Source organism: Symphalangus syndactylus, chromosome 23, assembly GCF_028878055.3.
Source record: "Symphalangus syndactylus isolate Jambi chromosome 23, NHGRI_mSymSyn1-v2.1_pri, whole genome shotgun sequence".
Lineage (NCBI taxonomy): Eukaryota > Metazoa > Chordata > Mammalia > Primates > Hylobatidae > Symphalangus > Symphalangus syndactylus.
This window is the reverse complement of record NC_072445.2, coordinates 43,486,849-43,501,466: the sequence shown is the minus strand read 5'-3', so window position 1 is coordinate 43,501,466 and position 14,618 is coordinate 43,486,849. Positions and strand designations below refer to the sequence as shown.

Below are 14,618 nucleotides of genomic sequence, written 5' to 3'. Positions count from 1 at the left end.
TATGTATATATCTATAGATACTATGTAGATATCTATATATAGAATATATATAAAGCAAATCAATATCTGTATACTGTAAATCAATATATATACAATATAGTATAATATCTTTAGTCTGAGAAAGAAGAGGACATTTAAAAAAGTATGTATCGCTCAGCACGGTGGCTCACACCTGTAATCCCAGCGCTTTGGGAGGCCGAGGTGGGTGGATCACGAGGTCAGGAGTTTGAGACCAGCCTGACCAACATGGTGAAACCCTGTCTCTACTAAAAATACAAAAATTAGCCGGGGCTGGTGGTGTGCGCCTGTAATCCCAGCTACTCGGGAGGCTGAGACAGGAGAATTGCTTGAACTTGGGAGGCAGAAGTTGCAGGAGCTGAGATCGTGCCATTGCATTCCAGCCTGGTCTAAAAATAAATAAATAAATAAATAAGTATGTATCTGCCTGCTTATTCAAAAGGAGGTACAGGAAGGATAAAAAAGAAACTGGTAAGATGGATTACCTATAGGGGGTAGATGAGAATGTGTTGCAAAACCTGGAGAAGGAAAGAAAAAGAAGCAATGAAGGGAAGTGATATTTCTTCGAGTATGTCTCTTTTGCACAGTTCCAACTTTTTTTTTTTTTTTTTTGAGACGGAGTCTCGCTCTGTCGCCCAGGCTGGAGTGCAGTGGCGCAATCTCGGCTCACTGCAAGCTCCGCCTCCCGGGTTCACGCCATTCTCCTGCCTCAGCTTCTCCGAGTAGCTGGGACTACAGGCGCCCGCCACCACGCCCGGCTAATTTTTTTGTATTTTTAGTAGAGACGGGGTTTCACCGTGGTCTCGATCTCCTGACCTCGTGATCCGCCCGCCTCGGCCTCCCAAAGTGCTGGGATTACAAGCGTGAGCCACCGCGCCCGGCTGTTCCAACTTTTAAAATGATGTTATGTTTTAAGTATGTACAAAAAATAAAATAGGCCGGGCACAGTGGCTCATGCCTGTAATCCCAGCAATTTTGGAGGTCTAGGCGGGCGGATCGCCTGAGGTCAGTAGTTCAAAACTAGCCTGGCCAACATGGTGAAACCCCGTCTCTATTCAAAATACAAAAATTAGCCTGGCATGGTGGCGCTCCTCTAATCCCAGCTACTTGGGAGGCTGAGACAGGAGAACCACTTGAACCCAGGAGGTGGATGTTGCAGGGAGCCAAGATCACGCCACTGCACTCTAGCCTGGGTGAAAAGAGTGAAACTCCGTCTCAAAAAAATAAAATAAATAAAAAAAAAACAGGGTCAGAGGAAAGAGTCAAAATGGACCTGATTACTTCAAATGAATCACATAACTGAAAAAAGAAAGGGTGAGACCTTACAAAATGGACCCAAATGCAGTGTTTGGACTGAATATTGTCAGGCTCAAGACAAAAGGGACATGACAAAAAAACTATCAACAACGTTGAACTCTTGGTACCTTTGTTTCATAGTGGCGTTGTTTAGCACGCTGCCCCCAGAAGCCATGCACTAGAAGCCCATGATCAGGGTCATTAACCATAATCCATATCCCAGGATAATGACAGAAATAATGTCAACACAGAAAATACTATTTCAAAAAGTGTTTGGAAATGAGTTTTTCAACTGGCAACTGTTGCAAAGTGGTCAAATTTTCTGTGAAAGAAGAGCTGGTCTAAACTCCAAGGAACCACAGAGACACACTATGCAAAGGTCACTGCTCTTAAAGATTTTGGATTTTAATCAAGACTGCCCAAACTGCTCCCCCCATGCCTGGATTAATGAACCATTTCAAGGGAGTTTTAAAATGGTCCATTTCCCAGTTATTCCATCACCAGTTTATTATTTTTATATCATGTCCTTTTCCACTTCTCTTGAAATCTTGGGGATACGTTTCAAATAATATCGGAAAAGGATAATTTAATGAAGAAAGCGATGCATTCGTGTGTTTCGGCCTTTGTGATATTTCCTTCTCCTCACAAGATGTTCCCAAATAGGTTGGGATTTAGACCTAACTGAAGTAAAACCACTGAATTTCGCCTGAACAGGGACTTGAACCCTGGACCCTCAGATTAAAAGTCTGATGCTCTACCGACTGAGCTATCCAGGCTCTAAATTCTACACTCCAATTTACTAAGAAGTGCTAATAAGGCTTATGATTTCAATAATTATTAGGCCCTTCCAAGCGTTCTGGTCATATACCCGTGTCTCGGCACTTTATTATATTGAGCATTCATTTAACCCTCAAACTGTTTATGCGTTAAATATAAAACTATTGTGTAGTATTTATTACAGGGGAAATGACGAAGAAAATCGGGCTCAGAATAGAGTGGGACCCCTTCGGTAGTGAATAATCCCGCAGCTCATTATTGCAAACAGGAGCCCTTAGAGATCGTAGCTGGCTGGTAAAGGCGGCTTTAGAACGGACCCCCAGGCTTCTTCATCAGCTTACCAGAAGGTTGGAGGCAGAAGGTACGCATTTCAACAATGACTTCGATAAGTGGGAAGAAACTTTAGAAGTATCAAACATTTGGGTAAAGAAAGGTTAAGTTATGGCACAAGGGAAGTAGTTCAATTCCCGTTGTTTCCTCCGGTGTTTTCCTAGCTCTTTCAGAGATGAAGTTTCCTGGAATCGTAATGCCAGAGCAACACACATGTGACACCCTCTTCTGTCTGGGGAATTACCTTCTTCAAAACCCACTTCTCCAAAATTTTGTAATATCTTTTTCCCGGTCGCCCAACCTAGTCTTCATCTTTCGCTCTCTGTTTCTTCACCTCTTCCTCAGTCTTTCCCTTCTTCACACCGATCTCTGTTCCTCCACCGCCTTATTTTTCAGATCTCCCATTTGCAGATTCACTCGTTTCTCCGTTTATGCTTCCGTTCTTTGAAAGTAAACCACTAGGTTTCAGAAAGGACCAGGCAGTTAAAACACAGTTTATTCCCTCGGTCACAGTAGGTCTTCAGTCATTCATGACAGGTGTTAAAGCACCTCTAACAAGTGCAAAGTCCAGTGTTTTGGAGGAAAAAAGCAAAGGCAGATAGCAGAGGATGGTTTCGATCCATCGACCTCTGGGTTATGGGCCCAGCACGCTTCCGCTGCGCCACTCTGCTGTCCCCGCAAGGCGTTGTGCGTTATCTCCAAGTAACTTAAACAACTCCTAACACCGCTGTCCAGTTGCGTCAATATTTTTTTCTTCCTTATCCATTTATCTTCTCTAGTCTCTGTCTTTCATCCTCGAGTTGTCTCACGTTTCCTTCTCAACATAGTCACCTACAGCTTGTTGTTTGCTCCTTTGCAACTTAAGAAAACCGATTGAAATCCTTTCTCAGGAACTTGATTTTCAAACCGTTAGGCTCTCATACACCGACTTCTAGGGTTGGATTTAGAACTCAGGGTTTGTTTGTTTGCTTTCCGCGCCTTCCATAGTGCACTCACTGTCTGCATTTGGAACATCTTGACTCCTCCGTGTCCCTGGTGAGACAAGGGCACTGTGTGGTCGTGCGGCCCTATCCTCGGTCGGATTGGAGGGACTAAGGAGAAACTGAAGATGCAGCGAACGGAAGAGAAGGAAATGCATGTACTTCTGAAAATCGTTGCTCGCGGAATTGAGGGAGCGTGGAGATGACATGCCTACTCAAAGAATATTCAGTTTTCTGTGTCCCCCACCACAATGAAACTTCTTTCACAAAGATCGTAATGGGTATTCCTAACTACAAGGAGAGCGTGTGTGTGTTGACCACTTGGCCTTTGGACACTGGGTCGGAAAACTGAGGCTCAGATCGCTTTCTAGGTGCGTCTGTGGACCCATTTTTGTCAGTCTTGGTTCTTCCAGCCAAGGAATAGCTCAAAGCCGTTTTAAAGAATCTGAGTATAATTTAAGCTCCCCAGTGGGGTGAGCTTCATGGGCCTGAGATCTATGCAGTCGCACAATTTACCACCATCCCCCGAGTACCCCTACACACACACGCTCAGCCCTACTCTTGGGGTTTAATGTTTTGTAATGGCTCTCTTGAAGTTCTCAATAGTTTTATCCTTAAACTTGTGTCTTGTAAGCTATAGCCAACATGATAATGCAGCATGCTTAGGCATGGAGGTCAGTTGGCTCCCAAGAGTTCTGCCCAAGAGTTGGCTCCCAAGAGCTCTGCCTCCCCTGGATGGGTTTTCAGCAACGAATTTGCCCTGCTAACTGACATCCTTCCCCACTCTCTTTCCCGACCCCTCTTCCCCACCTGTCTCCAGCAGTAAAGCCCCCTAGGGGGTCTACAGAAGAGGGATTAAGTTCCTGCAGCCTAATCCAGGGATTTCTGGTGTGTGGCATAATGGCTGTCATTCCTGATACTGGCTGGCAGCCTGGCAGCGCCCAGGTGAGTTGGGGGGGCGTCTTGGTGGGAGTGAGCCTGCAGCTCACACCCATATCAGTATATATTCATAATTATAACAGCATTGTCTTCCTGCTTTTTGAACAAGGGCTCCCTCATTTTAATTTTTCACTGGGCCCTGCAAATTATATAGCTGGTTCTGCTCCCCAAATTTCAGTGGTGTTTGATTCTCTTTGCTGGGCTCCCCTCAGGCTTCTTTACTATCTTGTTCACACACTTGAAAAATCAGACCCTGGGGACCGGGCGCGGTGGCTCACGCTTGTAATCCCAGCACTTTGGGAGGCCGAGGCGGATGGATCGCGAGGTCAGGAGTTTGAGACCAGCCTGACCAATGTGGTGAATCCCCGTCTCTATTAAAAATACAAAAAAGTTAGCCAGGCGTGGTGGCGCATGCCTGTAATCTCAGCTACTAGGGAGGCTGAGGCAGGAGAATTTCTTGAAACCAGGAGGCGGAGTTTGCAGTGAGCCAAGTCACGCCACTGCACTCCAGCCTGGGCGACAGAGCAAGACTCCGTCTCAAAAAGAAAAGAAAAGAAAGAAAGAAAGAAAGAAAGAAAGAAAGAAAGAAAGAAAGAAAGAAAGAAAGATCAGACCCTGGATTCTTAAAGATGGAGCTTGGAGTCCTCAAGGGAAGAATTTGGAGGCTTCACTTTGAAACCCCAATGCTTAACATTGCTATAAGTTTCTATTTTTACATTATCTAAATATTATAAAATTCAAGTCAGAAAAGATGCCAAACCATTTAAATTACTAACACATTTAGATAATATATCAACTAACCTCTAATAATTTAATTACTTATCAGACATTTTTTGAACAGTGACAAAGATTCTCTTCATGACCAAACTCTAGTCAGGTTCCTCTGAAGGCTCTTCTCAACAAAAGTCCTGACTTTTGGACTTAAATGTTTGCAGCTCTGCATTGCCCACTTCTAACAATAATCGTGCTAAGTCAGTTTAGCCAGAATCCCTCATCCTCTATTAACTGGTCATCCTTCATATCTGATCAGGTTCCTCATCCTCCACCGTGCTCCAGTGATGTAATCACCCTGGCCTGCCTTCAAGAATCCTATCAGGCCAGTTTAGCCAGAAACCCCCTTACCTGTGATGTTTCCTTTCAGTAATTTTCCATCCACTGACCTCGTCTCCCCGCCCCGATCCTTGGCATAAATTCCCACTTTTCCTTGTTGTATGCAAAGTTGAGCCTGGTCTCTCTCACCTACTGCAAAATCTCTCTCTAATAAAGTTTTCCTTACTGTCTTTAACAATTGCCATGAATAATGTTTTCCTTAACACCAACACCATGTGTTTTGCTTTTTATATATAAATAACACATAATTTAATATATCTGAGCTAAGAAAGATGTCAGTGAAAATATTCATTTTTTATAAGGTTTTTTTTGTTTTTGTTTGTTTGTTTGTTTTTGAGATGGAGTTTTGCTCTTGTTTCCCAGGCTGGAGTGCAGTGGCGCAATCTCGGCTCACTTCAACCTCCTCCTCCTGGGTTCAAGCCATTCTCCTGCCTCAGCCTCCTGAGTAGCTGGGATTACAGGCGCCCACCACCACACCTGGCTAATCTTTGTAGTTTTGATACAGATGGGGTTTCGCCATATTGGCCAGGCTGGTCTCGAGCTCCTGACCTCAGGTGATCGGCCCGCCTCGGCTTCTCAAAATGCTGGGATTACAGGAGTGAGCCACCATGCCTGGGCGAGATTTAAAACACTATCTTCACTGTACATTTTGGTATTCCTTTTTCTTCTTTTATTTTTATTTTTATTTTGAGACAGAGTCTGTCTCTGTCACCCAGGCTGGAGTGCAATGGCGTGATCCCAGCTCACTGCAACCTCCGCCTCCCGGGTTCATGCGATTCTCCTGCCTCAGCCTCCTGAGTAGCTGGGATCACAGGTACCAGCCACCACGCCCGGCTAATTTTTTTTTATAGTTTTGGTAGTGACAGGGTTTCACCATGTTGGCCAGGCTGGTCTCAAACTCCTGACCTCAGGTGATCTGCCCATCTAGGCCTCCCAAAGTGCTGGGATTACAGGCGTGAGCCACTGCATCTGTCCCATTTTGGCATTCTTGTTGTGAAGGAGAAACACGTTACTTTAATCATTGTTAGAAGGTAGTGTTAAATATGATTTATACTATATGATAAGGGATTTTCTTTACAGTATAAAATTGGCTTTGATTGTTTATATATAATGAAAAACTATATGTATACAAGCAGCAATTAGAGTTGTGTTCACTTTGGCAGCACATATACACAAATTGGAACTATACAGAGAAGAATAGCATGGCCCCTGTGCAGGATGATATGCAAATTTGTGAAGCATTCCACATTAAAAAAAAAAAAATAGAGTAACCAATGATATGGAAATAGCCTAGAACAGTGGTTCTCAAACTTTGCACATTAGAATCACACTTCAGGATCTTTAAAAATAGAGTCGTACCTTGGTATCTGTGGGAGATTGGTTTAGGATCTCCTACGGATACCAAAATCCATGCATGCTCAAGTTCCTTATGTAAAATGGGGTAGTATTTGCTTATTGAAGGGGTGGCCTGCCCCTCCACACCTGTGGGTATATCTCACCAGGTGGGATGAGAGACTGAGAAAAGAAATAAGACACAGAGACAAAGTGTAGAGAAACAACAGTGGGCCCAGGAGACCAGCACTCAGCATACGGAGGACCTGCACTGGCACCGGTCTCTGAGTTCCCTCAGTTTTTATTGATTGTTATTTTCATTATCTCAGCAAAAGGAATGAGGTAAGACAGCAGGGTGATAATAACGAGAAGTTCAGCAAGAAAACATGTGAGCAAAAGAATCTATGTCATAATTAAGTACAAGGGGAGGTTACTATGCCTGGATGTGCACGAAGGCCAAATTTATATTTCTCTCCATCCAAACATCTCAGTGGAGTAAAGAATAACAAGGCAGCATTGCTGCCAGCATGTCTCGCCTCCTGCCATAGGGCGCTTTTTCTCCCATCTCAGATTGAACAAATGTACAATCGGGTTTTATACCGAGACATTCAGTTCCCAGGGGCAGGCAGGAGACAGTGGCCTTCCTCTATCTCAACTGCAAGAGGCTTTCCTCTTTTACTAACCCACCTCAGCACAGACCCTTTACGGGTGTCGGGCTGGGGGACGGTCAGGTCTTTCTCATCCCATGAGGCCATATTTCAACTATCACATGTAGAGAAACCTCGGACAATACCCGGCTTTCCAGGGCAGAGGGCCCTGTGGCTTTCCGCAGTGCATTGTGCCCCTGGCTTATCGAGACTAGAGAATGGCGATGACTTTTACCAAGTATACTGCTTGTAAACATTTTGTTAACAAGGCATGTTCTGCACAGCCCTAGATCCCTTAAACCTTGATTCCATACAACACATGTTTTTGTGAGCTCAAGGTTGGGGCAAAGTTACAGATTAACAGCATCTCAGGGCAAAGCACTTTTTCAGGGTACAGGTCAAAATGGAGTTTCTTATGTCTTCCTTTTCTACTTAGACACAGTAACAGTCTGATCTCTCTTTCTTTTCCCTACACTTATGACCTATGCACATCCTCCTGTATACATTAAATTATCTCTAGATTACTTATAATACCTAAAATACAATGTCCATGCTATGTAAATAATTGTTATACTGTATTGATTAGGGAATAATGACAAGAATGTAAGAATCTGTAATGTTCAGTGTAGATGCAACCATCCTTTTTTTTAAAAAAAAATATTTTTTTGATCCACAATTGGTTTAATCAACAGATGTAAAACCCACAAACATGGAGGGCTAACTGTACTAATTTTTGTAGGCTTCTACCCCCCTTCCCCCAGACAAACTGATTTCATAGGATTTGGGTGCCAGTGGGCATCAGAGTTTTTATGCCGTTGACCCCTAGCTTACAAGACAATTATGTGACTTTTGCACAGACAGCTGCCATCACAAACTACCTTTTTTATGGTATAAAGGGTCTCTTCAGGAGCTCTTAAAATGACTTATTTCAAGTGCATTGATAGAGTTCGTAGAAAATATATTGCTACTGCTCTCTATCCTAAAAGACATCTTTACAAGTGAAAGCTTCAAAAATTTCCCCGAAAAGATTAATATGGAGTTAGTTACTTGAATCAAATTCTGGGGTCTTTAATAACCTTGAGAATATCTCTGGTCTGCTAGATTTTGACCATCTCAACTGACTGGCACATTGTATTGAGCCTAAGAAATACCTTATTTGGACTTTGTTGATTTTGGAGTCCCTTTACACTACATAATACATCTGACATTTTAAATAAAAATAATCAAGTAGGGAGATATAGAAGAAAGATTCGGAACAAAAGTAAAATAATACATTCATTTTTATTCATGTTGGAAATATAAAAAGAGTCCATCAGAAAGAATGTAAACCAAGGGAAGCATAAAAGATTTTTAAATGTTCCGCCTGACCACAATATTAAAATTAAATATATACACACCTAGTTGTATAAATGGGCAAACTGAAGACCAAGGTCAGAACTAAATAATCTCAAAACAAACAAACAAACAAACAACAACAAGACTCCATCTCCTTTAACACTCTCCCATGTTTACTTCAAAGCAACTTTTATAAGGTGTCATATGTGTCAGAAAGAACTGTCAGACTTAAAAATAGACAACAGAAATTACTGGGTCCTTCCTTTCAGTGACTTGCTTGGCATTGTCTGGCAGACCCTCTAGCAAGTATCTGACTTTTTTAGAGCTATGCATCTTTGACTTTCTATTCACTAGGCTAAGCTCTGTGATGGTAGAAGTTAAGTTATAGAAAAGTGATAGTAACGCAAGTGATTCATGTCACATTAACCCTAAGATTTTACTCAGTTGAGATACAATTTTCAGCCTTTCTATTGTGTGTTGTTTGTTCTTCAAATTCATCTTTGAAGGGGTTTTCTCAATTTACTTAGTAATTAGTGAGATATATGAAATCTTAAACACTACATTCATGTTATATTTGTATGAAAGTCAGGTTTTTGGCTTTTCATGTGACTGACAACACCAGTACATTTTGGGGGTTCAAAAGAGGAAGATGTCCTGATGGGGATGTCAAGTGCTGGATGACAAGCACATGATGGGGTGTGAGGTATAAGTTTGAAAGATTTTAATTGTCAGAGAAAAAGGGACTCCGAGCACATTTTCTAAAGTGTTTGGAAGGTAGGACTCCTTGGTCCAGAAATGGCGATGGAGCAGAGAATTTGAGTTGTTGCAAATTGGTAAAAATGCCAGAGGCAGTAAATAGAAATATGAAGCTGAATGGTCTCTTGAGCAACCGCTCAAATTCTTTTTAATCTCCAAAGGATTTTTTTTACTTTTTTTTAAATTTTTTTGAGGCGTAGTCTTGCCCTGTAGCCCAGGCTGGAGTGCAATGGTGCGATTTCGGCTCACTGTAGCCTCTGCCTCCCGGGTTCCTGTGATTCTCCTGCCTCAGCCTCCCGAGTAGACTAGCTGGGATTACAGGCGCACGCCACCACACTTGGCTAATTTTTGTAATTTTGTAGAGACAGGGTTTCACCATGTTAACTAGGCTGGTCTCGAACTCCTGACCTCAGGTGATTCGCCCGCCTCAGCCCCCCAAAGTGCTGGGATTACAGGCGTGAGCCACCGCGCCCGACCAATACCCAAAGAATTTTGAAGAATTTTCCCTACATTTGCAGATGAAGAAAAGTTTCACAAATGATCTAAATAATATAAAACACCATATATTTTACTTTCGGAAGTAATGGAGCTTGAATTTAAACACATATATCTGATTCAAGAGGCTTATATTTGCTACTATTGCACATTGCCTTTAAAACAATGCTGGGTTTGGCCGGGCGCGGCGGCTCACGCCTGTAATCCCAGCACTTTGGATCCCGAGGCGAGCGGATCACTCGAGACCAGGCTGCTCAACATGGTGAAACCCCGTTGGGTTTTAGCTTGGTGTGGTGGTGGCAGCCTGTAATCTCAGCTACTCGAGAGGCTGAGACAAAAGAATCACTTGAACCCTGGAGGCGGAGATTGCAGTGAGCCGAGATCGCACCAGTACCCTACAGTCTGAACGACAGAGCGACACTGTCTCAAAATAATAATAATAAATAGTTAAATATGAACAGGGAGGTGGGCTCCCGGCTGGCCTCCATCTCTGGCACACCCAGGAAAGGGGCCATGACAGTTGTGACACATCAGCCGAATCTGAGACTTCAAGAGCCCTTGGACCCTTGTTGTAGTTGAACTTATCTGGCTCAAGCAGGAACTAACCCTACAAGGGAGTTTCCACCCCAGGGAGGCAAGCGGAGTATAGTTTGCTCCAGTTTTGCTTGCTCCAAAAGTAACCTTTTGCTCATTATAATAGTAAAAAACATACCCCTGGGTGGAGAATTAAGATGTTAATGAGACATGCAATGTATGTACTAGCATGTATAGCCACAGCGCATGTGCACCCAGAGGATCACCCAAAACATGCTTACTAGTCACACCTCCTCCTGCCTGTCACTTTTTGAATAAACATATAAGACTCCCTGCCGGGTGCGGTGGCTCACGCCTGTAATCCCAGCAGCTTGGGAGGCCGAGGCAGGCGGATCATGAGGTCAGGAGTTGGAGACTAGCCTGGCCAACATGGTGAAACCCCGTCTCTGTTAAAAATACAAAAATTAGCCGGGTGTGGTGGCGCTTTCCAGTAGTCCCAGCTATTCGGGAGGCTGAGGCAGGAGAATTGCTTGAGCCTGGCAGGCGGAGGTTACAGTGAGCCGAGATCGCGCCACTGCACTCCAAATAAATAAATAAATAAAATAAAAATAAAATTAAAAAAGAATCCCAAAAAGGGGGTATCCCCAGTGCCAGTTGGCGCTGTCTCATCTTCATGCAGCCTGCTCTGACTCAGCTTTCAGTGTACTTTCGTTTTTGCAATAAACTGCCTTAAGGTGGTATCTTCGTTGTTGCTTGTCTCTTGCTTAAATTCTTTTAACCAAAAAACAAGAACGGAGGACTTCGCACTTCCCGGTAACATTTGAAGTTCTCCATTTGAAGACCAAAAACAAAAACAACAACAACAAAAAACAATTCACCCCGATCGTTGGGTATATAAAATAGGATCTTGCAATGGCTGTTTGCCAGTACATTCGAGTATGTTTGAATTGTCTTCTGCGTGTATATTCGTTGTTTCATTTCTGTAGGAAATGAAGTTTCTGAAAGCTGCTAATTTGGGGCAGTAATTGAAAACATTACTGTAGAACAGAATGGAAAGTAAATATTGGGTGTATGTCTCCCACCTTAACAAAGCAAGATGGATTTGTAAATATATATATATATATATATTTATTTATTTATTACTCGGTAGAGTTTTAAATCAAGACGAAGATCTCTCTGTTCTTCCATCATGGTCTTATATTTCTCTTACATGCGTCCCATAATAACCTACATCCTGCCTCTTCACTTCACATCCCTTCTCCCATCACCAAAGAAAGAATCAAAGGGGGTCTAGATAAGCGAGGGAGAGGAAGAACAGGGAAACATGGAAAGAAGAAAGGCGGGAGGGGGTGGGGGGAAGAGGTGGTGGTGGTTTGACCTTGAGGAAGGAAACCAGATGATTGTGCAATAATACTCCAGCCTATCGCATACCCTTGCAGAAACCATTAAGATGCTGAAAATAATTGTACAGGGAATATGTAAGTCCCACTCACAGGCTTGTTAAGCTAAAATGTGGGCGGAAGCATTGGGGAAAGCTCCTGAAAGGTGGTAGTTGCAAAATGGTTTTGGTAAAATCTACATCTCAAGCCCTTTTCTCCTGTTTTTATTTGTTTTAGACATGATCTCGCACTGTCGCCCTGGCTGGAGTGCAGTTACGCGATCGTACAGCTCACTGCAGCTTTGCGCTCCTGGGCTCAAGTGATCAAGCCATTCTCCTACCCAGGTAGCTGGGACTACTGGCGCGCGCCACCACGCACTGCTCATTTTTTGTATAGACGGGGTGGAACTCCTGGGCTCAAACAATTCTCCCCGCTTAGTCCCCTAATCCTAGTGGGTTTTTTCTTTTTTTCTTTTCCTCTTGGCTTTTTGAGAGGGAGTCTTGCTTGGTCACCTAGGCTGAAGTGCAACGGCACGATCTCGGCTCACTGCAACCTCCGCCTCCCGGGTTTAAGCGATTCGCCTGCCTCAGCCTCTCAAGTGACTGGGATTGCGAGCACCCACCACTACTCCCGGCTAATTCTTGTATTTTTAGTGGAAACGGGGTTTCGCCATTTTGGCCAGGCTGGTCTCGAACTCCTGACCTCAGGTGATCCACCCGTCTCGGCCTCCCAAAGTGCTGAGATTACAGGCGTAAACCACCGCGCCCAGTCCCCCAATCCTAGGATTAAAGGGGCAAAATAGTTGTGTCAGAAGTGGGATTCGAACCCACGCCTCCATGCGGAGACCAGAAGTCCCAAACCTGGGAAGTAGCAACTTGAGTCTGGCGCCTTAGACCACTCGGCCATCCTGACACGTGCTGTTATTCTTTAAGTTTCATTATGTAACTCGTAGTCAGCAGACGCGGGCTCCGACAAAGGAGAAAAAGACTTCGGATGGGTGGCGTACGCCCCTGGTTTTCACAACGGTTTTTATTATTTTGCCCGGCGCTATTCTAAATGATGCTAAAAATAACATCATCAAAATACCTTATGTTGCTGTCTTTCAGGTTAAGTCGGAAATGAAACAATAGAGAAAATGGCAAATACTCACAACAGTGCTTCCTAAGTTACTATCTAGCTCCGTATAACAGTTTCCTGGGTAGAGGGACCCTCAAAGCTCAGTATTCAGCGTCCTAAGCAGGTGCTTTGTAGAGAGAAACAAAAGTCATACATTATTTTTATTTTTACTTTTCCGGTTTCCCCACCTAGTCCAAAATACACTGTGAATACTTTGAAGCAGAAATAAAATCAGTAACAGAAAAATGAGCTGTCCCAATTCAAAAGAATGGTTGGAAAAGATGAAGGTGGAGAATGGAGAAAAATAATTAATAATTTTATCATTTTAAGAAGTTCCTAGAGCAGGAAAGGGTGGTAGATGCTTGTGAATGTGCAGAGGTGAGAAAAGTGAAAAAGTGGAATTAATCATGGAGGCGGGTAAGAGAGGAAGAAGAGGAGTCAGGTTTGGAGCGGTAAATTAATCAAACGGTCCATGGCTCATTTTTGTTATTGGTCAATGAAATCTTTCTCTCTCTCTCTTTTTCCTTTACTATTTCGTTGTTTTTCTTTGTCATGCTCACCATACAGCCCTTTCCTCTCTCCCAACATACAGGCACCCTTTCTAAAATATTTAAAATTATTATTATTTTTGAGACAGAGTCTCACTCTGTCACCCAGGCTGGAGTGCAGTGGCGCGATCTCAGCTCATTGCAGCCTCCACCTCCTGGGTTCAAGCGATTCTTGTGCCTCAGCCTCCCGAGTAACTGAGACTACAGGCACGCGCTACCATGCCTGGCTGATTTTTTTTGTATTTTTAGAAGAGACAGGGTTTCACCATGTTGGCCAGGCTGGTCTCGAACTCCTGACCTCAAGTGATCCGCCCATCTAGGCCTCCCAAAGTGGCTGGACTACAGGCATGAGCCACCGCGCCCGGCTTATTATTATTGTTGTTGTTGTTGTTGTTGTTGTTGTTTGAGATGGAGTTTTACTCTGTCTCCTATGCTGGAGTGCAGTGGTGCCATCTTGGCTCACTGCAACCTCTGCCTCCCAGATTCAAGCGATTCTCCTGTCTCAGCCTCCAAGTAGCTGGGATTACAGGCGTGTGCCAACGCGCCCAGCTAATTTTTGTATTTTTGGTACAGATGGGGTTTCGCTATATTGGCCAGGCTGGTCTCGAACTCCGGACCTCAAGTGATTCTCCCACCTTGGCCTCCCAAAGTGCTGGGATTACAGTCGTGAGCCACCGCGCCCGGCCAAAATTATAATAAACTATCCTTGAAAAATATGTTGTTGATTTGCGTGATTTAAATCCTAACTTCTGGCCGGGAGTGGTGGCTCACGCCTGTAATCCCAGCACTTTGGGAGGCCAAGGCGGGCGGATCACGAGGTCAGGAGATAGAGACCATCCTGGCTAACACGGTGAAACCTGTCTCTACTAAAAATACAAAAAATTAGCCGGGGGTGATGATGGGTGCCTGTAGTCCCAGCTACTCCGGAGGCCGAGGCAGGAGAGTGGTGTGAACCCGTGAGGTGGAGGTTGTAGTGAGCAGAGATTGCACCACTGGACTCCAGCCTGGGCGACGGAGCGAGACTCC

The 14,618-nt window shown here is 43.9% G+C and overlaps 4 non-coding genes and 1 pseudogene across 4 annotated transcripts; 2 read left to right on the top strand and 3 right to left on the bottom strand.

Annotated features, from left to right (window-relative positions):
- The window catches only part of LOC129473563 (uncharacterized), a 687,223-nt pseudogene that overhangs the window by 459,700 nt on the left and 212,905 nt on the right, over window positions 1-14,618 (top strand).
- TRNAK-UUU (transfer RNA lysine (anticodon UUU)) lies at window positions 2,018-2,090 on the bottom strand. The gene has a single exon. It is a non-coding gene; the product is annotated as a tRNA-Lys (tRNA).
- Window positions 3,021-3,092, bottom strand: TRNAM-CAU (transfer RNA methionine (anticodon CAU)). The gene has a single exon. It is a non-coding gene; the product is annotated as a tRNA-Met (tRNA).
- Window positions 6,598-6,703, top strand: LOC129473916 (U6 spliceosomal RNA). Its single transcript, XR_008654426.1, has one exon. It is a non-coding gene; the product is annotated as a U6 spliceosomal RNA (small nuclear RNA).
- Window positions 12,734-12,840, bottom strand: TRNAL-CAA (transfer RNA leucine (anticodon CAA)). Its single transcript has 2 exons — window positions 12,803-12,840; window positions 12,734-12,779 (listed from the first exon to the last, which is right to left on the bottom strand). It is a non-coding gene; the product is annotated as a tRNA-Leu (tRNA).